Source organism: Haematobia irritans, chromosome 1, assembly GCF_050003625.1.
Source record: "Haematobia irritans isolate KBUSLIRL chromosome 1, ASM5000362v1, whole genome shotgun sequence".
Classification (NCBI taxonomy): Eukaryota; Metazoa; Arthropoda; class Insecta; order Diptera; family Muscidae; genus Haematobia; species Haematobia irritans.
Genome location: NC_134397.1, coordinates 42,557,907 through 42,584,535, shown reverse-complemented (window position 1 = coordinate 42,584,535; position 26,629 = coordinate 42,557,907). Strand labels below are relative to the sequence as shown.

The 26,629-nt window shown below is 33.7% G+C and overlaps 1 protein-coding gene and 1 long non-coding RNA gene across 3 annotated transcripts in view; one reads left to right on the top strand and one right to left on the bottom strand.

The window, feature by feature from the left end:
• The window catches only part of ttk (zinc finger and BTB domain-containing protein ttk), a 74,357-nt gene that overhangs the window by 33,604 nt on the left and 14,124 nt on the right, over positions 1-26,629 (bottom strand). The gene's annotated exons all lie outside the window — the stretch shown is intronic.
• LOC142238451 (uncharacterized) lies at positions 15,375-16,354 on the top strand. The gene is made up of 2 exons (XR_012722725.1): positions 15,375-15,552; positions 15,617-16,354. It is a non-coding gene; the product is annotated as an uncharacterized LOC142238451 (long non-coding RNA).

Below are 26,629 nucleotides of genomic sequence, written 5' to 3'. Positions count from 1 at the left end.
TTTGATGTTGAGAATTTTGCTCATCTGGGCCGTAGTTGTAGAAGGAAAGAAGAAAAATATCGCTGGAAATCACTTTTAGAATTAAATTTTACAAAATATTAAAATAAAAAAAATTATTGGTTAAATTGGCTTAGGGGAGGTTATTGGAGGTGGCGGTTTCTTCCATTCTGGTTGTGGGCATATAACATTTTTAAAATTTGTCTACAACCTACAGAGTGCCTCTCAAGAAAAATCCGGAAGACATTCCTGATTATTGTAATAAGGATATTTTAATATTCCCGATCGCCTTTGGTCATTGAGAGTCATTGGGAAAAGCTTGGAGCTGACTATGCCATTTTCCCCAATTGGAATAGGAGGTATGGTATAAACGTCCCTGGTTTATTATTTGGTCACTTAGTTCTGTTTTACGATCTTACTATGAACGCATAAAATTCCAAAAACAGTCTGTTGCAATGCGTCTCATTTTATGGATATGATGTTCAAAGATTGGTATTGGAAAATTGATATTCGTTGCTGGCGATACGCCATTTGGTTTTGTTCTATGGACATTGATACTATCTTAACGTGGCCATAAAAACAGAATCTGTCTGAATTCCGAGCTAACAACCAAGCAAACAGGCAATCTGTTATGAATGCACGCCCCTCAGCTCCCATACGCTACTTCATTCTACTACTTCACCGCTTCACCAATAATTCTATAGCGGACTAAGCAGTCCAATGTCCAATACAATAGTAGTTATTAGACATCACTAAGGAATGAAGGTAACTGTGTTAAATAGAAACATACCCCACCAACCCATTAGTAAATCATAGCAAAAGGCCAATTCATTTCGATACCCTTCCCCTTCGTAATCACCTGCTTGATAGTCTCTAACTTTCTAATGCCTTGAGATAGGAATCTTCGTCTAAAGATATTTTTTGCCAAGAATAGAATCGAAAAGAAGATGAAATGAAACCTGAATCCAATATCGTATTTTTTGCCTAAGCACACTGAATTCAGTTAGGAAAGAATGCCAAATTAATTCTAAGCTTTCTCTGAGTTAAACAAAAGTTACGAATCAATATGAATCGGGTGCCAAATGACTCTCCTCCTGGTTTGGAGTAGGTGAAAAGAAAGCAAGCATAGTAATAAGAAGCTTTCGCATTCTTTCGACATTAATCAATTTTTGGGCGACAGTAACAAGTTTTGTTTTTCTGCAATGACAATGGTTATGGATCTCATCTTTATATCGAATAAGAAATAGAGAGCGAATTCTGTTTATAATGACATTTATTTTATTTCAATTGAAAATAATTTAATTTGGTTTAATTATTTTTTTTTCGGGCGATAATTGGAAAATTTAGTTCTTTTTTAATTTTAGTTTTATATTAATTTTAATGGTTGTTTCAATTTAAATTTAATGTTTCCAAATTTATTTTTTTTAAATGACTTCTAATTTAATACAATTTAATTAAATGCTTGACGATAATATTGAAAAATTATCTCAAGGACAGAGTTTTGAAATACGACACTAAACAGGACCCAAAAAGAATGGAGGTAACCTCAGGTGCCGCACAAGGCTCAATCCTTGTACCAGATCTCTGGAACGCAACATACGACGAGATACTGAATATACCCAGATGTCAGATGATACATTCCTTGTTGGCTACGCTGATGAAATGGCCGCTGTGATAAAAGCGGGGAATACTGAAGAGGCTCAACGAAAACTTCACCAAACTATGTTATGATACGCGCGAAAGACTGACACGCATGGCTTGCAATTAGCCATGAAAAACCGACCAAACTGCTACTACTAGGTTAGGTTAGGTTATGTGGCAGCCCGATGTATTAGGCTCACTTAGACTATTCAGTCCATTGTGATACCACTGTGGTGAACTTCTCTCTTATCACTGAGTGCTGCCCGATTCCATGTTAAGCTCAATGACAAGGGACCTCCTTTTTATAGCCGAGTCCGAACGGCGTTCCACATTCCAGTGAAACCACTTAGAGAAGCTTTGAAACCCTCAGAAATGTCACCAGCATTACTGCGGTAAGATAATCCACCGCTGAAAAACTTTTTGGTGTTCGGTCGTAGCAGGAATCGAACCCACGACCTTGTGTATGCAAGGCGGGCATGCTAACCATTGCACCACGGTGGCTCCCAAACTGCTACCACTAACGAGACGGCAACTGCCTCCAGAAATAGAGATGCGCACATAGACGACCTGGCAATCCCAACAAAGCAGTCAATCAAGTACTTGGGACTAAGGTTGTGCTCAAAACTAACGTACTCCAGTCAGATAGAGTACGCAACGGAGAAAGCTGCTACGATAACGTCGCGACTGAGCAAACATAGGAAGCCCCCTTCCAAGCAAAGAAGGATACTCATGGAAATGACTAACAGTCTACTCCTCTATGGATGTGAGATCTGTGCGTCAACCCTACAACTACGGACTAGAGCGAAAAAGCTGCTTTCAGTGCAGAGAACGGAAGCTCTGAGAGTTGATTCAGCATACCGCACGGTATCGGGGGGAAGCCGCATTAGTGATAGCAGGAACGATCCGAATAGATCTCCAGACGATTGAGCGGCAAAAGGTTTTCGAGGCTAAACAACAAAGCGCGACGGACTTGATGGCAAACATAGGAAGCCCCCTTCCAAGCAAAGAAGGATACTCATGGAGATGACTAACAGTATACTCCTCTATGTATGTGAGATCTGGGTGTCGATCCTACAACGACGGACTAGAGCGAAAAAGCTGCTTTCAGTGCAGAGAACGGAAGCTCTGAGAATCACTTCAGCATACCGCACGGTATCGGGGGGAAGTTGCATTAGTGATAGCAGGAACGATGCCAATAGACCTACAGCCGATTGAGCGGCAAAAGGTTTTCGAGGCTAAACAACAAGGCACGACGGACTTGATACCGAACATTCAACAAGAGACCAGAGATAGATGGCATGACCGAGGGAAGAACGAGACAAAGGACAGATGGACACACCGCCTTATAAGTCACATAGAGTTATTATGGCGAGAGAGAACCTATGGGAAAGTAACGTATTACATAACTCTGCTCTCTCGTCATGAATACTTTCGAAATTATCTTCGAAGAAAAGGTCGCGGATATATTCTTTACATGTAGCCGGTGAACAGAGCGACGAACAACGCTGGAGGATGGAATTGGACATATCTCTCCGAGAAATATAATTCAGAAGATGGTCTAGAGTGAGAAGAACTAGGAGGCCATAGGGCGTTTTGTAGAACACGTTCTCCACAGGAAAAAGATTTACATGGATACTACGACATCTGAATCTGGATGAGGACTAGAAGGAGATGTTCACGGGTCCACCTCGAAGTAACGCGAAGGCGGTTCCGAGGTGGTAATCATACCACGAGGGAAGATGGATGGATTTTTAGCAGGTAGCCATTTGGACCGAAACACTGTCAGTTGCATAAAGCATTTTCCTACCTTCACCCGCAAAAAAACTTAATGTAATTTAATTTGGAAATACTTAATGTAAAGTACTAAACACTGAGTGAGTATACAGACTACTGGGAAACTTACATCCACCAGTTTTTAGGCAAGGATAAAGCTCTAGCTCATTGTTGCTTCCCAATTTCATTGACCTAAAGCTTCTACATAATGCAAATTCTGTCCGTCCTTCATTTTCGAGGAAAGGAAAGCCTGTGAATGTTGTAGGCCTTTTACAAAGGCGTCAAGCCATAATAAAATCCCCATAAGAAGAATTATTATTGAAGAACATACATGCACATGCAAGGCATTCAAACACCCTTGCCACTAACAGGATTTAAAATGAGAACAAGCTCACTTACGTCTCTTGCGGGTCCACCCCCTCGCCAGCGTCAAAATAAAGGCACATCGACCGGAAAAGGTTGTTAAATGCTCGAGGCATCACGGGGACATGACCACATTCCGTATTCTGTTCTGCTCTGTTGTTGTCGTTTTTTGCCCACTTAAGCCTTTTTTGTCCAAGCCAACATACATCCGTTAATTGAATTAGCGAGTAAACTGAGTGACCAGTACACTGGACACAAAACCAACAGCTATTCTTCATACATATACGAGACACCTCTATATCTCTCTGTAGGGGCATCAGGCAACAGGGAAACCTATGCGAGGCTCATTGTATGGACTGGACAAATCGAGCAAAAGTCAAAGCTCAATGTCCCCTATGAAAAGACTAAAAAGAAACAAACAGGCACCAGCCAGGCACATCACAAACTCTCACACGCACACACACACAAGTATACACCTTCAAATGAGGAACCATCCATAATGGATGGGTGGATGATACATTTCCTATTTAAAATGGAATCAGGGTAAAGCACTTCAACCAGCACAGAAATGCATATTTATATGTGCTTGGTGAAGTGTGGAACTGTGGAAATGCAACAGCAGCAGCACCACCACCAGCACCCAACAGTGTGCCAGAGAAAAGCCAGAAAAGGCTTTAGCACCACAACGGCAATAACAATGCAAGGCAACGAGTTAGGGATTCCATGTTTCCAAAGTACAACTATAGGCACCCTTACAAATCTCTGTGGCCATGAATGGAACGAACGATACGAACAGAGCATAAATATGACACAGAAGTGAAATATCATCGTCATCATCACCATTGTGAAACATATCCATGTAGCTACGTGGTAATCACTGAACCATAAATGGGTAGAGCATACACTGATAGAAAAAGTATTTGAACCTTTGTCTTCTTATCCTTAAAATTTGTACAAATGTCGTTTAACTCTGGTTGACCGGATATGACTCCAACAGCCCTTCTAATTTTCTTCTGCTCTCTTTTAGAATTTTCCGGTATTTTTTTTATTTGGATCAGCTCATAATATTTTTATTACTCTTCCAACCATTGCACTGCTCCACATCGCCTTATGTGCCTGCAGTGTCCTCCAGCCTGTATTGCCTCTCTATGGGGTTTCCATTCTCTAAGTTCACTTCATCCTAGTACCACTTTATTTGCTTTCACAGTTCCTCTTATTCCGTTAAGTCCCCGGGTGCTAACATGGTGGGGATTCAGCGCTATTCCAAGTAACCGTTTATTATCCTTCAATATACCCATAGAAAAAAATCATAAACGGCCTGCGCATTTCAATACGGTGTCAAAAGGAGAACAGGCAGTGTCAATCTGACAACGATAAAATGATATCGCCCGTTATCAAAACAACAACCAGCGTTTTTGATCTGAAAGGGTAATGGTTACGAATTTATAAAAAATCCGCTACCATGATTCGAACCTGTATTGTCTGCTCCATACGCTTTAACTGGCGTCACATTGCACCACCGATGGTATTGCCATAAGAACGACTAATGAATATTTGAAGACTTTTCATGGCTAAAGAAAAACGAAAGCTGTTAGTGAAATCGTGAACACCCGTGGGCGAAACCTTGAACATTCCGTTTTGATTTTTCGTGAACGTTTCCGTTGTATTTTGTTACCGTCCATTCACAATTTTGGAACGTATTTTTTTCTATTAGCATACGGCTCTTGATCGTCTGCTATTGTCGGTGTTTGGGTCCATTTCGTACTCCCCCGTTCCATCGGTGTATTAATTATTTTCCTCTGGTTTCTGTTCTGGGATCCCAAAAACCCAGGACCGTCCTTCTAGCAACAGAACCTCTGAGTCTGCGATTATACTCATCTCTAATATACGATCATTGGTTGGTACTATACCATTCACTACTCCCATCAAGTCGTGAAATCGTGGACACCCGTGGGCGAAACCTTGAACATTCCGTTTTATTTTGTTACCGTCCGTTCACAATTTTCGAACGTAATTTTTTCTATTAGTATACGGCTCTTGATCGTCTGCTATTGTCGGTGTTTGGGTTCATATCGTACTCCCCCGTTCCATCGGAGTATTATTTATTTTCCTCTGGTTTCTGTTCTGGATCCCAAAAACCGAGGACCGTCCTTCTAGCAACAGAACTTCTGTCTTCTGATTATACTCATCTCTAATATACGATCATAGGTTGATATTATACCCACTACTATTAGTATACGGCTCTTGATCGTCTGCTATTGTCGGTGTTCGGGTTCATATCGTACTCCCCCGTTCCATCGGAGTATTATTTATTTTCCTCCGGTTTCTGTTCTGGATCCCAAAAACCGAGGACCATCCTTCTAGCAACAGAACTTCTGACTTCTGATTATACTCATCTCTAATATACGATCATAGGTTGATATTATACCCACTACTATTAGTATACGGCTCTTGATCGTCTGCTATTGTCGGTGTTTGGGTTCATATCGTACTCCCCCGTTCCATCGGAGTATTATTTATTTTCCTCTGGTTTCTGTTCTGGGATCCCAAAAACCGAGGACCGTCCTTCTAGCAACGGAACTTCTGACTTCTGATTATACTCATCTCTAATATACGATCATAGGTTGATATTATACCCACTACTATTAGTATACGGCTCTTGATCGTCTGCTATTGTCGGTGTTTGAGTTCATATCGTACTCCCCCGTTCCATCGGAGTATTATTTATTTTCCTCTGGTTTCTGTTCTGGGATCCCAAAAACCGAGGACCGTCCTTCTAGCAACAGAACTTCTGACTTCTGATTATACTCATCTCTAATATACGATCATAGGTTGATATTATACCCACTACTACTCCCATCAATTCGTGCTTCCGTCCAACATCTTCACACTTTGTGAATGTCATAAAATGCAGGCATTAACTTTCCAGGCGATGGGCCGTCATCTTTTTCTTGGAAGTCTGTTCGCCGGTTGTTCTACAATGGTTCTTGGTCGCCGGATTGTAACGGCACAGAAACGTCCTCAAACACTGCTCTCCAATGGTTTGACTGCCCAGTACCCATTGCGTTGACATTCCTTGCTATATTCGCAGCAAGGATATGGGTACCATGGCCCTGACACCTTTCTCATGCCCAAAACATTGACACACACAATCGATCTCTGAAATGTCGGGCTACTTCTTTCGGTGGCCTGGCAATGTGATGCTGGTGTCATCATTCCGGGTGGTAGGATAGTTTTCATTTTCTCCTAAGCTGAGTCGACGGTTTTACTACAATATTTTTTGGATGTAAACAACATTGCTCAAAAATAGTTTCACAGTTACGGTTCTTGTTCGCGGCAAGGAAATGGGTTCCCGTTGCGCTCTATTCGCGTGAAGGAATCGGGTACCCCGCGCTATTATCTTTCTCATGCTCAAAACATTGAGCCACACGATCGATCTCTGCAATGTCGGGCTACTTCATTCGGTGGCCAATGTGATGGTACCGTCACCTTTCCGGGTGGTGGGACAGTCTTCGCTCTGAAATGGTTTCGCAGTTACGCTTGTTCATCACAGCAAGGAAATGGGCACACATCGCGCGGCAAGGAAACGGGTACCCATCGCACTGATATCTTTCTGATGCCCAAAACATTGACCCACACGATCGATCTCTGCAACGTCGGGCTACTTTATTTGGTGACCAGCCAATATGATGTTGGCGTAACTTTTTCACGTCTTCGCTTCCTAAGCAGGTACGACGGTTTGACTCCTATGTTTCTTGGATTTAAGCTGCCCTGCTCTGAAATGGCTTCGCAGTTACGCTTGTTGTTCGCGGCAAGGAAATGGGCACCCACCTGACAATTCGGACTGATAGTTTCGTCATGCCCAAAAGTTCACATGGTGATACCACATAGATAAGTTTTGAAACCCGTAGAATGTCGCCAGTATTACTGAGAGGTAATCAACGGGTAAAAAAAGTTTTGGCCTTTGGTCCAATGGCGAGCTAACCATTTAATCGTGGTGGCTACCATCGTTAAACCAATTTTTGGCAGTAGCCATCGAAGGAGAAGAGTTACCATACACAACATCCTTGCGCTGTTTTTCCATTTCCCTAACAACTATACCGACAAATATGGGGAGGTTTGTATATTCCAATACCAAAGCTGGGTAGTTTAAAAAGAAAAGAAGACAGAAAATTCATATTCCCTCTAATTTTCCTCCAATCATTGTGTTGTCTCATATTTTAAGGGTGCCATGAAGGAACCATTGCAATATGGCTTGCCATAATATAAATGGAAGCTTTTTCATAAGTTAGGCTATGCGCATGATTTCCGATTTTGGTATATCCCAAACTTATCATCCCCATTTCCATTTGTAAATGATAAACAAGGACAAATAATTCCATATGGTTGAATATAGTCCCATGCCAAGCATGCAATGATTTTGATATATAGCAAATATATCTGTATTTGAAGAATTTACTAAATGTATTTGGGACACGGTTGCCACAGTTGGTAAATTCTACCAAAAAGGTAGATTTTTCACTGTGTAGTTGATTGATAGAATTCTTGGTGTTTTGGTAGATTTTGCGAAACATTCCTCTCCAGCTAAGAGGTACTTTAATTCTCTATAGGAATAAAATTTTAGATAAATTTTCTATAAAAATAAAATTTTGGAAAAAAATCTATAAAAATAAAATTTTTACAAAATTTTCTATAGAAATAAAATTTGGACAAAATTGTCTATAGAAATACAATTTTGATAAATGTTTTTATAGAAATAAAATTTCGACAAAATTTTCTATAGAAATAAAATGTTGACAAATTTTTCTGTAGAAAAAAAATTGACAAAATTTTTTCTATGGAAATAAAATTTTGACAAAATTTTCTGTTGAAATAAAACTTTGACAAAATTTTCTATAGAAATACAATTTTGACAAAGTTTTCTATAGAAATAAAATTTTGACCAAATTTTCCAGAGAAATAAAATGTAGACAAAATTTTTCTGTAGAAAAAAAAAATTGACAAAATAAAATTTTGACAAAATTTTCTAAAGAAATTAATTTTTAACAAAATTTTCTAAAGAAATAAAATTTTGAAATAAAATTTTGACAAAATTTTCTATAGAAATACAATTTTGACAAAATTTTCTATAGAAATAAAATTTTGACAAAGTAGAAATAGAAATAAAATTTTGACAAAATTTTCTATAGAAATAAAATTTTGACCAAATTTTCCAGAGAAATAAAATGTAGACAAAATTTTTCTGTAGAAAAAAAAAATTGACAAAATTTTCGATAGAAAACAATATTTTTACAAAATTTTCTATAGAAATAAAATTTTGACAAAATTTTCTAAAGAAATTAATTTTTAACAAAATTTTCTAAAGAAATAAAATTTTGACAAAGTTTTCTATAGAAATAAAATTTTGACCAAATTTTCTATAGAAATAAAATTTTGACCAAATTTTCTAGAGAAATAAAATGTAGACAAAATTTTCCATAGAAATAAAATTTTGTCAAAGTTTCTTTTGAAATAAAATTTTCGCAAAATTTTCTATTGAAATAAAATTTTCGCAAGATTTTCTATTGAAATAACATTTTGACAACATTTTCCATAGAAATAAAACGTTGAAAATATTTTCTATAGAAAAAAAATATTGACAAAATGTTCTATAGAAAGAAAGTTTTGGATTTTTTTATTAATTTATTATTATTTATTTATTCATTATTATTTATTTTGACAAAAGTTTCTATAGGAATATTTATTTGAGATTTGTTTTAATTTGGTAGATTTGTAGTAAAATTGTCTTTACATTTTGAAAGATTATTTTTGGCACGAGTGGTAAGCGTGATTTGGGAGCCTTTGCAGATTCACCCCAATATTTGGTTGATTTTGTTTTCACTTTTGCATATTGATGACATTTAATTCAAGGATTGTGAGTGAAACATGCCGCGCCATGACAGGAAATTGTTTATATTTTTTTAAATTGCTTCTTCTTCCCCTTCGTGTAGCAATGACCAAATACTGTCCCACTCACTGATAACACTTCTCACATATCCGTTCAGCCATTATAACGAGGAATACAAAGCGACAAAATGATAACAAAGGAAAAATACCCGATTCTGGGTAGCATTCGTAATGTGACTCTTGAAGTTAAAATCACCCAAAGAATATCAACAATAATCGTACAATACGAATGTACAATAGGCAGGAAGATGGGAGTTATTTTACAGGTAGTCCTCGATTTACGCGATCAAATGGAATTGTAAGTATTTTTTAATTTTAAAATGTTTTTTATTTTTTTGTGAGGCCAGGAAATAAATCGCGAATTTTCCAAAATATACGCCCTTATTGGAGGCTATGTAGTTTCTGGAGCACCCTCGTATTTTGCTGCAACTATAACGTAACTTTACTATTGGTAAACTCTCCTGTAATGCATTTCAGTTTACAAGTGCTACCTAAAAGTGATGCCAAATTTTCTATAAGTGGTGGCTAAATTTGCTTGCACAGCACATTTGTCATAGATTTAATTATACTCCTTGGTGAGAGCAACACTAAGTCTGCCAACCAGTGTTGCCAATTTGGTGCTTTTAGCACCAAATTTAGTGCTTTTTGATTTCTAAAAAGCACCAAATTGCCTTTTTGGTGCATTTTCAAAAAAAGCACCAACTTGGTGCTTTCTGGCATTTTCATTTAGTGCTTTTGGTGCTTTTTTTATTTTGAACAGTATTAAGTTTAATTGATACAAAAATGTTGATTAGATTTTCAAGAGCCGAAGAAACTCAAATTTATTGCCAAATATAGAATTTGATTGTTATGAAGATGGTATTGATTATTTTTTAATTAATATTGTTATTTAGGGTATTCTGTAGGAAAGTCGAGCGGTGAGTGTCGAATTTTTTAAAACACGTTCGTATTAAATTCACAAAAGCACGTACAACTAAAATAAGAAATAGACTCCTTCCATATATTAATATTTTGAAAGTTCAAAAACATCAATGATCAAAATGAATTGGACGAAAGCATTAAAACTGATCAAAGTGTATACTTGAATAGCGGTTCTTAATGGTGAGTACTAAATTCGAGTTTTGCAGCTAAGGTGAAAACTATATCAGTAAAAAAGGCATAAAATTATGCATATTTGCTGCAAATTTTATTATAACTTGCTGCAAATTTTATTATAACCAAAAGCAAATTTTCACAAAGTTTGTATTCCTTAAAATGAATTGTTAAAGAAAAGTAATTGTGAAAAAATGACTATTTTAGCAGCTAAACTCGATCTTAATACCCACCTTAACTTTTTAAAAGTCAATTCACAAAAGTTCTATAATACATCTTCGGAAGGTTTTTTTTTTTTTTTAGTAGAGCATTTAATTTTCGATTTTGTGGTGGAAGGTGGTATGTTAGAATTTATAATATATTTTTGGTGCTTTTTGGTCTTGGGGAGTTGGCAACACTGCTGCCAACTTGACTAATGTTTACTTCTCTATATATACATTTCGATTTACATATATTTTCGAATCATTGTGAACTGTGAGTTCTTATCAGGACGACGAACTTCTCGAAAAAATTATAAACACCACACATTTCGGGATACATATCATCGTATTCATGCTCTTTAAGGAAATCAGAAACTGTTGCGAGAAGTACAAGTATCACAAAAAGGAATGTAAAGTTTACTGTTCCCATTCGTATACTTTTGTGTTTGTGGTGTTTGTGTAAGATACCCTGCAGTAAGTCTGTGTGAGTGTGTGTGCTTTCGGAGGAACATGAAGAGTGCTGTTTATCAGCGGCAATAGTAAACCAATACAAAAACATCCAACAACAATAAAGCAACAACAAGGAGTCAAGTACACACTGGACTTTCTTCATTTGAACGAGGGCAGTGCTGACGGCGACGACACGAGCGTGCGATTGTATGCTGTTGTTATTGTTGTCGTTGAGGGCTTTTGAAATGGAATTTCAACACAGTTCTACAATTGTTGATTGCCTGTCTGACAAACGGCCTGTTTGCCTTGCTTGTTGCTATCAGCCTGCCTGCCTGTTGTTGTTCTTCCCCTACGATGATGACGACCAAAATTCTGCTGTGTAAAGGAATTGGAAAAAAACAAACATAAACTCAACAGTACTAAACTCATTTATACAAGTACACACACACAAGCAAATGACTCTCTTATTAAGAATAGGGGCAGAGAAGGTACTGAGAATCCCAGCTAATATAGGCCCTTGTTAGTAAAAGTTTGCTTCTTTTGTTTTGTTCGTTGGGAGGATTGGGGTGCACAAGAATGGGTGGTGTTATTAAATTTAGTCCGAGAGAGAGAGGGAGCGCACGATTGTATTAACCGCAGTAAATAACGAAAAGCTCTTCTTCCTTCGTTAGCTATATATTTCGTATAAACAACCGAACTAACGGAAAATAACAGTTGTACCACCCCATTGTGTATAAACGATCCTCGCAAACAATGGATGGGGGGATCGTTGTTCGACTTATATGTGTACTTAAACTGCGAAGCAGCAGGTACATATTGTTTGTCACACAGTGGTCACATATATTAATTATGTAGTAAAATGATTTGGAGTAGGATCTTGTGGTACACTCAAAAAACAAAAATTGATTGGACACAATTATTTTAAGAATTTTATATAATGGTAAAGAAATGTTCGTATTTTAAGAAAAAAAAAAATTATGGAGTTAAGTTAGGTAACAAATATGGTCGATTTTTTACTGTTTGGTAGATTAGTATTCTTGATGTTTTGGTAGATTTTGCAAAAAATTCCTCCCCAAGTAAGAGATACTTCAATTTAAATACAATTTTGATAAGATTTTCCATAGAAATAAAATTTTGACAAAATTTTCTATAGGAATACATTTTTTCACCAAAATTTCTATAGAAATAAATTTTGACAAAACTTTCTATAGAAATAACATTTTGACAATATTTTGTATAGAAATAAAATTTTGACACCATTTTTTATTTAAAGAAGAATTTGGACAAAACTTTCTATAGAAATAAAATTTTAACAAAAATTTTCTATAGAAATAAAGTGTTGACAAAATTTTCTATAGAAATAAAATTTTGAAAAAGTTTCTATAGAAATAAAATTTTGAAAAAATTTTCTATGGAAATAAAATTTTGATTCAATTTTCTATAGATAAAATAATTTATTTTGACAAAATTTTCTATTGAAATAAAATTTTGACAAAACTTTAATAAAATTTTCATAAAATTTTCTATAGAAATAAAATTTTCATAAAATTTTCTATAGAAATAAAATTTTGTCAAAATTATTATAGAAATGAAATTTTTACAAAATTTTCTATAGAAATAAAATTTTGACGAAATTTAGTATAGGAACAAAATTTTGACAAAATTTTCTATACGAAAAAAATTTTCCAAAGAAATAAAATTTTGAAAAATTTTCGATGGAAAAATATTTGGACAAAATTTTCTTAAGAAATAATATTTTGACAAAATTTTCTACAGAAATAAAATTTTGACAAAATTTTCTGTTGAAATAATATTTTGATCAAATTTTCTATAGAAATACATTTTTTCAACGCTTAGTATGAGATATCTACTATATCTTAATATATATTTAACATTTAGTATTTTTACTATTTATAAATATTTTTTTTATTATTATTTCTATTTACTACACCATTGTCTTAAAGATTTTATCTAGTTTCTTGTTATATATACCATTGTTGAAGTTTATATTTTATTTCAATTTTGTGTGATGCAGGATTTTAGGTCTATTTATTGACTTTTGTATCACTTTGTACGATAATAAATGAAATGAAATGAAAAAATACAATTTTGACCAAATTTTCTATAGAAATAAAATTTTGACAAAATTTTTAGAGAAATAAAATTTTGACAAAACTTTCTATAGAAATAAAATTTTAACAAAAATATTCTATAGAAATAAAATGTTGACAAAATTTTCTATAGAAATAAAATTTTAAAAAATGTTTCTATAGAAATAAAATTTTTACAAAATTTTCTATGGAAATAAAATTTTGATAAAATGTTCTATAGAAAAAATATTTTATTTTGACAAAATTTTCTATAGAAATAAAATGTTGACAATATTTTCTATAGAAATACATTTTTGTCAAAATTATTATAGAAATAAAATTTTTACAAAATTTTCTATAGAAATAAAATTTTGACAAAATTTTCTATAGAAATAAAATTTTGACTAAATTTTCTACAGAATAAAATTTTGACAAAATTTTCTACAGAAATAAAATTTTAACAAAAATTTTCTATAGAAATAAAATGTTGACAAAATTTTCTATAGAAATAACATTTTCATAAAATTTTCTATAGAAATAAAATGTTGTCAAAATTGTTATAGAAATAAAATTTTTCTAAATTTTCTATACGAAAAAAATTTTCTATAGAAATAAAATTTTGAGAAAATTATCGATGGAAAAATATTTGGACAAAATTTTCTTAAGAAATAATATATTGTCAAAATTTTCTATAGAAATAAAATTTTGACCAAATTTTCTGTAGAAATAACATTTTGATAAAATTTTCTATAGAAATGAAATTTTGTCAAAATTTTCTATAGAAATAAAATTTTGACCAAATTTTCTATAGAAATAAAATTTTTACAAAATTTTCTATAGGAATAAATTTTTGACCAAATTTTCTATAGAAATAAAAATTTGACCAAATTTTCTATAGGAAAAAAATTTACAAAATTTTCAATAGGACTAAAATTGACAAAAATTTTCTATAGAAAACAAATTTTACAATATTTTCTATAGGAATAACATTTTGACAAAATTTTCCATAAAAATAACATTTTTACAAAATTTTTTATAGAAATAAAATTTTGTCAAAATTTTCTATAGGAATAAAATTTTGACAAAATTTTCCATGGAAGTAACATTTTGACAAAATTTTCTTTAGAAATAAAAATTTCAAAAATTTCTACAGAAATAATTGCAATATTTTCTGCATTTGCTTTGAACCACTGTCAGCCTTTTCACAGTACTATAGGAGAGTCGCTGCTACTGATAAAACTCACAAAAATTGCCCCATCAATATGACATGAACATGTTGTTGTATTCGTCGTTCATAGATTATACGGTAATTGTTTCATATTATTAGGGGCGAGATAGAGAATAAGATCTTACTCTCTCAAAATTACTCTAGCTCTCTCTCTTTCTCTTGGATCTCATTTACCACTGAAGTAATTATAGTAGGGTGTTTTTGGGGGGATATGGGGGTTCTCCTTATAAGAAAACGTCGTGCAAATTGTTTTATTCTAAGGAATCGTATATATGTTTAAGAGTGCTAGTGACAATCGTGTATGACTATCTTTATTAGGAATGGCAATGTGGTGGGGTGATGGAAGGGGATCATTTAAACTGCTACGACAACAAAAAACAATGAGGATCGATTTTCCGTGGACAATGTTTTTAGGATAGGGGCGGGGGTTAGTGGGGTTATACAAGGGAATATTGCCTTGCTGGCTGTTTATATGACTATATGCGTATGTATGTGTGTTGGGGGTGGGGGTTCGGGTGAGGGGTTGTTGCTATCATACGAATGTTTCACTGTTGTTGTTCTTCGATTGTGTTTTTTTATTTTTATCATTCCACATTCAAGGAGGAGGATGTTGGTATAGAGAAAAATCGCACGATGATTATTTCTTTCCTACGAAAAAAGATTTATTTTTAATTTTATTTTCGCCAAGAGGATGATGGCATAGGTGATGGTGTTGGCTATATTGTCTATATGAGGAGGATGAGAATGCGAAGGTGGTAGAGGAAAATCAGGAGTATGTGGGTGTTTTTTTTTTAATTTCTTGTGGGTATATAAAAATAGATTTTTCGTTTTTTTAGAAAATACCAGCACCATTAGGCAACGAAGGAGATTGTAATGCATGCAATAAAGAAAGAAAAAAAAACAACATCACGAAATGTAGGTCACTTTGTGTGTGTGCTATGATGTGTTTTGTTTTCAAAGGATTGACAGCTGTTGGCATGATCCACACGGGGTGTGATGTAAATAAATGAGCTCCTTCTACCTTGGGCATATTCTGCATTAAGCAATTGTTAATTGTTGTCTGACTACAGGAATAGTTTATATAAAAGGGAGGATTACACCAGTTTCCCAATCCGGAAGAATGGAATTATATAAATGAGAACACATGTGACTTCTGTTTTTGGTCATGCCTAAATTTCTATATCCTCTACTGTGGATCCTATCATGCAATATGGATTTCTCTTGGGCCGAAGAGGGCCTTATCACAATGGACTGAAAAGTCTAGGTGAGCCTGACAATAAATCGGGCTGGCACTTTAACCTAAGAGGTTCTTGAGTAGAGTTAACATAACAACCTTTTGCAGAAACACAACCATAGCGACTATCGGCAAGCGAATACTTGTTTATTTTTGACAAAATTTTCCATGGAAATACCATTTTGACAAAATTTTCTAAAGAAATAACATTTTGACGAAATTTTCTATAGAAATAAAATTTTGACAAAATTTTGTATAGAAATAAAATATTCGCAAAATCTTCTATAGAAATGAAATATTCGCAAAATTGTCTATAGAAATAAACTTTTTCAAAATAGGATATTTTGTTTGGTAGTTTTATTTTTTTTTTCTCGAGTGTAAACCGTCCTACCGGTTCTACCAGTCCAACGAAAATGGGATTTTCACAAAAACCGACAATCGATGTAAGAAGATAAACCGATACACCGGTGTGGATCAGTACATTCTTAAGGTAATCGATGTAGATCGCACGTTTTTTGGTGAATCCCAGAAAACAGTGACATTTACTTATGGAAGTGGTACTAGTTCGACCAACTAGAAGTGCCCATATGTAATAGGTACTTTTAGTTAATGTGGTATCACAATGGACTGAATAGTCTAAGTGAGCCTGAATCTTAATCGGGCTGCCACTTTAACCTAACCTAACCTAGTTCGACCAATTTGTCAGAAGCGTGCATTATCATGTTGAAATATCAACTTTTGCTTGCCTGAGTAGACCGTTGTCGATGTGTATAACAGCTTGAGAAATTGAGCTAAGTTCACCATGGACTGAATTGTCTAAGTAAGCCTGAAAGAATGGGTAGCTATTACACCTAACCTAACGTAGACTTAAAAGTAAGTCTGGAAACATTTCTGACTATTTCGGCTTTGCAACATTTCTCTAAACTAATAGAAAAAAAAATTACATACCAAAATCGTGAACGGACGGTAACAAAATGAAATGGAAACGTTCACGAAAAATCAAAAGTGAATGTTCACAGTTTCGTCCACGGGCGTTCACGATTTCATGAACGGTTTTCGTTGCCATGAAAAGTCTTAAGATATTCGGAAACATATCTGACTATTTCGGCTTTGCAACATTTCTCTAAACTAATAGAAAAAATTACATTCCCAAATCGTGAACCGACGGTAACAAAATGAAACGGAAACGTTCACGAAAAATCAAAAGTGAATGTTCACAGTTTCGTCCACGGGCGTTCACGATTTCATGAACGGTTTTCGTTGCCATGAAAAGTCTTGAGATATCGATTTGAAATGAGCACGCCGTTCATGATTTGCATCAATATGACGGAAGTGCATAGCCTTTAGATTCACTCTCCTCTAAATCCATGAGGAGTAAGAAGATGCGCATATATCTTCCTTAGTTTTGAAATCTGAAACGTGTTTCTATATTACTAACTCGCCACTTCATATATTGGTGCTAGTCCAAGAGTTTTATAGATCTCTAAAGACGCCTTAGTCTTTCAGATCTCCAGCGGATTTCGGCAACAAATTGATCCTAAAAAATCATAGGATTCGTTTTCTGGGAATTTGAAGCGGAATAGGGGTACCGAAACTTCGAATAGTTCGAGACGACTTCCTGTAGTTTCTTTGTGGGCTAAAATACATCCTTCTATTTAAATATATTTTATGATCTTTGAATTTTTTCTTCATTCATTAAATTTCTCAGCCAAAAAATAACCCTTATCAGCATTTTATTTAGCCTTCAAATCCTTAGAATTGAACACATGCCCCAAAGAAAACGAATATCCCTCTTCATCGGCAATTATCTGTGACACGTGGAGATTATTAAGCCGGCCGCAGAATGCGGAATTAAATAACAGACGAGGCTGTACAATTTCATCATTTCTTAACAGAGAAAATACAAAACAAAAAAAAACGAAAAACCTCCTTCAACGATAGCAACCACAACGATGATATCGAAGAAAGTTAACTTTTTCTTCTAGACTCGCAGATAGGTAGGAGGTTAGTTAGTACGGGGGAGGTATGACGGTGTTTGCCTGTCGACAAACAATACCAGCCAATGAAAACAAAACCCAATACCGGGCCACAGAAAATGCAGTCATCAAGTACAAAAACAACCGTTTCTGGTTATTCGAATGCAAAGAAAAGAAACAAATGAGTAAACGAACCTAAATGAAATGGTAAATAAGTATCTCGACCCAAGGAAAAAAATTAAGGCACATAAATGAAAAGGCAAACAGTCAGTCAGCCACTCAGATGGATACCTGTATCATATATAGACCTGCGAACTACTGGAATGAGGGAAGAAATGTATCCATACAATTGGGGAGTGGATATATTAGGGTGGTTCCTATATTGTCATTGAGCTAAGCTAAGGAATTCGGCCGCTATGTGGTAATGCAAATTTATTCAATTGCAAAGCTATATCTAAATCGGATCCATTGCGAAGAAAGACTATTGAAAATTATGTCCATCGGAATAGAGATATATGGCAATTCCAACAAGGCAGTCAATCAAATACTTGGGACTAAGGTTGGACTTCAAATTAAGGTACTCCAAGCAGATAGAGTACGCAACGGAAAAATCTGCGATGCTAACGACACGACTGCGGAGGCTAATGTCAAACATAAGAGATCTTCTTCCAAGCAGAAGATAGAAACTCATGGAAATGAGTAAGAGCCTACTCCTCTATGGATGTGAGATTCAGGCGTTGACCCTACAGAGGCGAAATAGACCGAAAAATTTGCTTTCAGTACAGAGAACGGCAGCCGTGAGAGTCACTTCAGCATATCGCACAGTGTCAGGGGAAGATGCATTAGTAATAGCAGGAAAGATCCTCCAGAAAAACGGATTTCGAGGCAAATCAGCATGGTAAACTGGATACCGAACACCCAACAAACTTTATACCGAACTTCAAACTAGGTTAGGTTGGGTTAGGTTATGTTAGGTTAGGTGGCAGCCCGATGTATCAGGCTCACTTAGACTATCTCTAAGAGAAGATTTGGAACCCTCAGAAATGTCACCAGCATTACTGAGGTGGGATAATCCACCACTGAAAAACTTTTTGGTGTTCGGTCGAAGCAGGAATCGAACCCACGACCTTGTGTATACAAGGCGGGCATGGTAACCATTGCACCACGGTGGCTCCCTAGGGACCAGGGATAAATGGCGGGAACGATGAAGGAACGAGACAATAGGCAGAAGGACACACCGACTTATAACCGACATAAAATTATGACGAGAGAGAAGATATGGTGAACTAATGTATTGCATGACTCAGATGCTCGCTGCTCGCTGTTCGCAAGCTAATTGCAAACATAGGAGACCTTTTTCCAAGCAGAAGATAAATACTCATGGAAATGAGTATCCCACATCTATGGATGTGGGATCTGGGCGTCGACTCTACAGAGGCGAAATAGACCGAAAAAGTTGCTTTCAGTATAGAGAACGGCAGCCGTGAGAGTCACTTCAGCATAACGCACAGTGTCAGGGACATTAGTAATAGCAGGAACGATCCTCCAGAAAAACGGATTTCGAGGCAAATTAACAAGACAAACTCTTTCAAACGGAAGAAGGATACTCATGGAGATGAGTATCAGTGTTGCCAATTTGGTGCTTTTAGCACCAAATTTAGTGCTTTTTGATTTCTAAAAAGCACCAAATTGCCTTTTTGGTGCCTTTTCAAAAAAAGCACCAACTTGGTGCTTTCTGGCATTTTCATTTAGTGCTTTTGGTGCTTTTTTATTTTGAACAGTATTAAGTAATTGATACAAAAATTTTGATTAGACTTTCAAGAGCTGAAGAAACTCAAATTTATTGCCAAATATAGAATTTGATTGTTATGAAGTTGGTATTGATTATTTTTTAATTAATATTGTTACTTAGGGTATTCTGTAGGAAAAGTCGCACAACTGAAATAAGCAATAGACTCCTTCCATATATTAATATTTTGAAAGTTGAAAAACATCACTGATCAAAATGAATTGGACAAAAGCATTAAAACTGATCAAGGTGTATACGTGAATAGCGGTTCATAATGGTGAGTACTAAGTTTGAGTTTTGCCGCTAGAGTGGAAACTATATCAGTAACAAAATGCATAAAATTATGCATATTTGCTGCAAATTTTATTATAACTTGATGGGGTATAGCCAAAAGCAAATTTCCACAAAGTTTGTATTCCTTAAAATGAAGTATTAAAGAAAAGTAATTGTGAAAAAATGACTATTTTAGCAGCTACACTCGATCTTAATACCCACCTTAACTTCATAAAATTCAATTCACAAAAGTTCTATACTACATCTTCGGAAGTTTTTTTTTTTTTTTTTTTTAGTAGAGCATTTAATTTTCGATTTAGTGGTGGAAAGTGGTATGTTAGAATTTATAATATATTTTTGGTGCTTTTTGGCCTTGGGGAGTTGGCAACACTGATGAGTATGATGTGAGATTTGGACGCCGACCCTACACAGACGAACTAGATACTCGTGGAAATAGGTAAGACCATACTCCTCTATGGATGTGAGATCTGGACGCCGACCCTACACACACCCAGAGAAGGAATATGATCACCTCAAACATGTTTAAAGAGCAAAATGTTATTTTTGGGTGGTGACCATGTAACATGGTTTTCGCAACCATGTTATTTTCTCGGAAATCATGTATATGATTTCGGCAAGCAGGTTATATTTGACGAGAAAATAACATTTTAGTGACAAACATGTTACATGGTCACCATACAAAAATAACATTTTGCTCTTGAAGCATGTTTGAGGTGATCATATTCCTTCTCTGCGTGCAGACGAACTAGAGCGAAAAGGCTACAGAGAACGGCAGCCCTCAGAATCACGTAAGCATACCGCTGAGTATTAGAGGAAGCTGAATTAGTTATAGCAGGACCAATACCAATAGACCTGCAGGCGATGGAAGGGGGAAGATTTTCGAGGCTAAACAGCAAGGCGCGACAAACTTGATACCGAACTTCCAACAAGGGACCAGGAAGAAGCGATGGAACTAACGAGACAAAGAGCAGATGGACACATCGACTTATAACCGCCATACAATTATGGCGAGAGAGAAGATATGTGAAAGTGACCTATTACATGGCTCAGATGCTCTCTGCCCACGGCTATTTTCGAAAGTATCTACAGCTACGTATGGGGAAATACAGCACAGGAAACTGCATTTATGAGGAAGAAGACGCCATGAATTGGCAGAAAGCAGAAGAGGTATACTCATGAAGATGAGGAAAAGCATACTCCTCTATGGATGTTAGATCTGGGCGTCGAAAAAGCTGCTTTTAGTACGGAGAACAACAGTCCTGAGAATCACTTCAGTACACCGCACAGTGTCAGAGGAAGCTGCATTAGTAACAGCAGGAACGATTCCAGTATATCTACAGGCAATTGGGCGGAAAAAGTTTTTCGAATCTAAACATCAAGGAGCGATAAACGTGATACCGAATATCCAACAAGAGACCACGGATAAATGGAAGTAGCGATGGAGGAACGATACAAAGAGCAGATGGACACACCGACTTATAACCGCCATACAATTATGGTGAGATGCTCAGTGGTCACGGCGACTTTCGAAAGTATCTGTACCGCATGGAAATATGTAGCTGAGGAACTGAATTTATGAGAAAGACGACGCCACGCCATGATGCTGAGCCTATATTCTTTAGATGTAGCCGGTGGACAGAACCACATTGAGTGCTTGAAGATGAAATTAGGCATATCTCTCCCGGAAATTGAGAGGAGTTCGGAGGATGTAAGGCGTTTTTTAGAACACCTTCTCCGCAAGAAAAAGGTTGACATGGACGCGACGACATGAGCTTTAGAATGGGCGCGGGCTAAAAGGAGACGGTCGCGGACCACGTGGGGTTCACCCCGAAGCAATGCGAAAGCGTTTCTGATGTAGTCACACCCCGGGGGAAGAGGAATGGGTTTTTAGCCGGCATGGTTGATTGTGATTGAATCCGGCATACGGGTGGACGCACTGTCAGATGCATAAAGCATTACCCTTACCCGAAAATAAATCCCATTTAGGACCTTTATTCTAATGCCTTAAAAAGTAATACTGAAATGATTAGAAGTCGAATTCGAGCAATGTAGAAGTTGAAGGTTTTTATTTTTTAAAAGTAATTGACAACTCTGCCTTGTACTGATGTGGGTATTTAAGTCTATTTTATAAAATATTTTTTGTTCAGAGCAATATTTCTACCCGCTTCCTTCCTTGAATATTCCCTTGTCATTCCTTGTTCTTATTTAGTAGAATTTTTTTTGTTTTTTTTTGTATTTTTTCTTATTATTTTAGCTTTTCCTCCAACAGATAAGAAACCTCTTCGTTCACAATCATTGTTATTTTTTTCCTGATAAGGAGAAGAAGGTGGAATGAATTCTGTCATTTGTCGTTTGTTTATCTTCATTACTTGAGGTTCCTGTGGCTGCGATAACGGCGGCTACATTTACGTTATGACTGCCTGGAGTCAAGTGTTTGTGAATCAAATTAGATATCGTAAAGTAAACTGATATCAGAAAAGCCAACTACTACAAAATAAAAATTATGGATGAGAGGAATCAGAACACCACCTTCCTGGAGGGAATAAAATCTTTCGATTTTTTTTTAATGTTCAAAATATTCCTCTGTTTTGATATTAAAACTACAAAATACAATGTAGCTTTGCGACTGTACTCGCCTAGTAGTAGAAGGAAGTCTCTTATCTTAAAAATAAAAATAGTAATAGATTGCAATCATTTATATGAGAGACTATCTTAAGGGTTATATGCCTATACAAACTTCTCTGGAGACTTTTAATTAAGAGCGAGCTGTATAATTTCCTATTTCTTGTTGGTTGATCTATGGATTTGTTCTCAGCTTCAATCAATGTTACGCCATTGGCTTTGATCATATCTGCCAATAGTTTCTCTCATTTAATTTGAATCTCCGTTCTATTGTATGCTTACTTCATTGTATCTGGATCTTCGTTTTTTTTTGCGGAGTTCAAAAAAGTCTGCATCTATTAAAAATAATTAGGTATTTTTGTTGTTGCTGTTGCAAAATTTTAATTGCAATTGACCTTCTCACAAATAAATATGATTAATAGTGAACTATAGTGAAATAATACAATTATGAACTTTGGTATGGAAAGCCACTTAATTCGAACAGTTATAAACAAAAGTTTCCATACAATCGAAAACTTTTTTTGTAGTGAAGAGAAGCGGAGATTTGGACGTCGATAGCAAGGAGATAGAAAGACAGACATTATTTAGAGATTTATTGTAGAGAGTAAAAATTTTCTATAGAAATAAAATTTTGACAAAATTTTTCTGTAGAAATAAAATTTTGTCAAAAAAATTCTATAGAAATAAAATTTTGACAAGAAAATTTTCTATAAAAATAAAATTGTGACAAAATTTTGTATAGAAATAAAATTGTGACAAAATTTTCTATAGAAGTAAAATTTTGACAAAATTTTCTATAGCAATACAATTTTGCCAAAAAAATTTCTATAGAAATAAAATTTTGCCAAAAAAGTTTCTATAGAAATACAATTTTGACAAAATATTTTCTATAGAAATACAATTTTGACAAAATTTTTCTGTAGAAATAAAATTTTGACAAAAAAAAATCTATAGAAATACAATTTTGACAAGAAAATTTTCTATAAAAATAAAATTGTGACAAAATTTTCTATAGAAATAAAGTTGTGACAAAATTTTCTATAAAAATAAAATTGTGACAAAATTTTCTATAAAAATAAAATTGTGACAAAATTTTCTATAGAAATAAAATTGTGACAAAATTTTCTATAAAAATAAAATTGTGACAAAATTTTCTATAGAAATAAAATTGTGACAAAATTTTCTATAGAAATAAAATTTTGACAAAATTTCATAGAGAAATAAAATTTTGTCAAAATTTTTTATAGAAATAAATTTTTGACAAAATTTTCTATAGAAGTAAAATTTTGACAAGAAAATATTCTATAAAATTAAAATTTTGACAAAATTTTCTATAGAAATAAAATTTTGACAAAATTTTCTATAAAAATAAAATTTTAACATTCTCTATAGAAATAAAATTTTGACAAAATTTTCTATAGAAATAAAATTTTGTCAAAATTTTCCATAGAAATAAGAACACCTCCGCAAGAAAAAGGTTGACATGGACGCGAAGACATGAGAAATGTATGGTTTCGAATGGGCGCGACTTACAAGGAGACGGTCGCGGACCACGTGTGGGTTCACGTCGAAGTAATGCGAAAGAGGTTCCGTGGCGGTAATGATACCCCGAGGGAGAGGGATAGGTTTTAGTCGGTATCATCGACTGTGATTACGTGCGGCGCACGGGAAAATATTAATATGATTAGAATTCGAGCAATGTGGGAGTTGAAGAGTTTTCATAAAAGTAACTAACAAAATTTTCTATAGAAATAAAATTTTGACAAAATTTCATATAGAAATAAAATTTTGATAAAATTTTCTATAGAATTAAAACTTTAACAAAATTCTCTATGGAAATAAAATTTTGACAAAATTTTGTATAGAAATAAAATTTTGTCAAAATTTTTCATAGAAATAAAATTTTGACCAAACTTTTCCATAGAAATAAAATTTTGACAAAATTTTCTATAGAAATAAAATTTTGACAAAATTTTCTATAGAAATGAAATTTTGTCAAAATTTTTTATAGAAATGAAATTTTGTCAAAATTTTTTATAGAAATAAAATTTTGACCAAACTTTTCTATAGAAATAAAATTTTGACAAAATTTTCTATAGAAATAAAATTTTGACAAAATTTCATATAGAAATACAACTTTGACAAGAAAATTTTCTATAAAAATAAAATTGTGACAACATTTTCTATAGAAATAAAATTTTGACAAAATTTCATATAGAAATAAAATTTTGTCAAAATTTTCCATAGAAATAAAATTTTGACTAAACTTTTCTATAGAAATAAAATTTTGACAAAATTTTGTCAATTTTATTTGGGCAAAGCCCTATAGACTGCAAGATGGTTGGATGGACGCACGTTTCGGAATTACAACATTCCTCATCAGCATCCTCTACTTGCAGCAAAACTATCAACCAATTGTAGTTTAGTCAATGCATGGTTTTCAGCTAAAATCAAAAAACAACAACAATGCTTAAAGAACAAAACCAACAATAACAAAAAAAAACGAATGAGAAATAAAATTTTGACAAAATTTTCTATAGAAATAAAATTTTGCTAAAAACGTTTCTATAGAAATAAAATTTTGCCAAAAAAAATTTTTTCTATAGAAATAAAACTTTGTCAAAATTTTACATAGAAATAAATTTTTTTCTAAACTTTTCTATAGAAATAAAATTTTGACAAAATTTCTATAGAAATAAAATTTTGACAAAATTTTTATATTTAAATTAAAAATTTGACAAAATTTTTCTGTAGAGATAAAATTTTGTCAAAATTTTTTACAGATATAAAATTTTGACAAAATTGTCCATAGAAATAAAATTTTGACAAGAAAATTTTTTATAAAAATAAAATTGTGACAAAATTTTCTATAGAAATAAAATTTTGACAACATTTTCTATAGAAATAAAATTTTGACAACATTTTTTATAGAAATAAAATTTTGACAAAACTTTTCTGTAGAAATAAAATTTTGTCAAAAAATTTCTATAGAAATAAAATTTTGTCAAAAAGTAAAAAAATTGTCCATAGAAATAAAATTTTGACAAGAAAATTTTCTATAAAAATAAAATTGTGACAAAATTTCTATAGAATTAAAATTCTGAGAAAATTTTTTATAAAAATAAAATTTTGTCAAAATTTTCTATAGAAATAAAAATTTGACAAAATTGTCTATAGAAATAAAAATTTGACAACATTTTCTATAGAAATAAAATTTTGACAAAATTTTTCTGTAGAAATAAAATTTTGTCAAAAAAATTCTATAGAAATAAAATTTTGTCAAAATTGTCCATAGAAATAAAATTTTGACAAAAAAATTTTCTATAAAAATAAAATTGTGACAAATTTTTCTATAGAAATAAAATTTTGATAAAATTTTCTATGGAAATAAAATTTTGAGAAAATTTTCTTTAAAAATAAAATTTTGACAAAATTGTCTATAGAAATAAAAATTTGACAACATTTTCTATAGAAATAAAATTGTGACAAAATTTTTCTGCAGAAATAAAATTTTGTCAAAAAGTTTCTATAGAAATAAAATTTTGACAAAATTGTCTATAGAAATAAAATTTTGACAAGAAAATTTTCTATAAAAATAAAATTGTGACAAAATTTTCTATAGAAATAAAATTTTTATAAAATTTTCTATAGAAATAAAATTTTAACAAAATTCTCTATAGAAATAAAATTTTGACCAAACTTTTCTATAGAAATAAAATTTTGACAAAATTTTCTATAGAAATAAAATTTTGACAAAATTTTCGATAGAAATAAAATTTTGACAAAATTTTTATATTTAAATTAAAAATTTGACAAAATTTTCTATAAAAATAAAAAATTCACTAGATATGTTTTCGTATAATTTCCTAAAATACCTTTGCTAAGAAATTTAGCAAAGTGCCAATTTCTATAGAAAATATTGTCTAAATTTTAT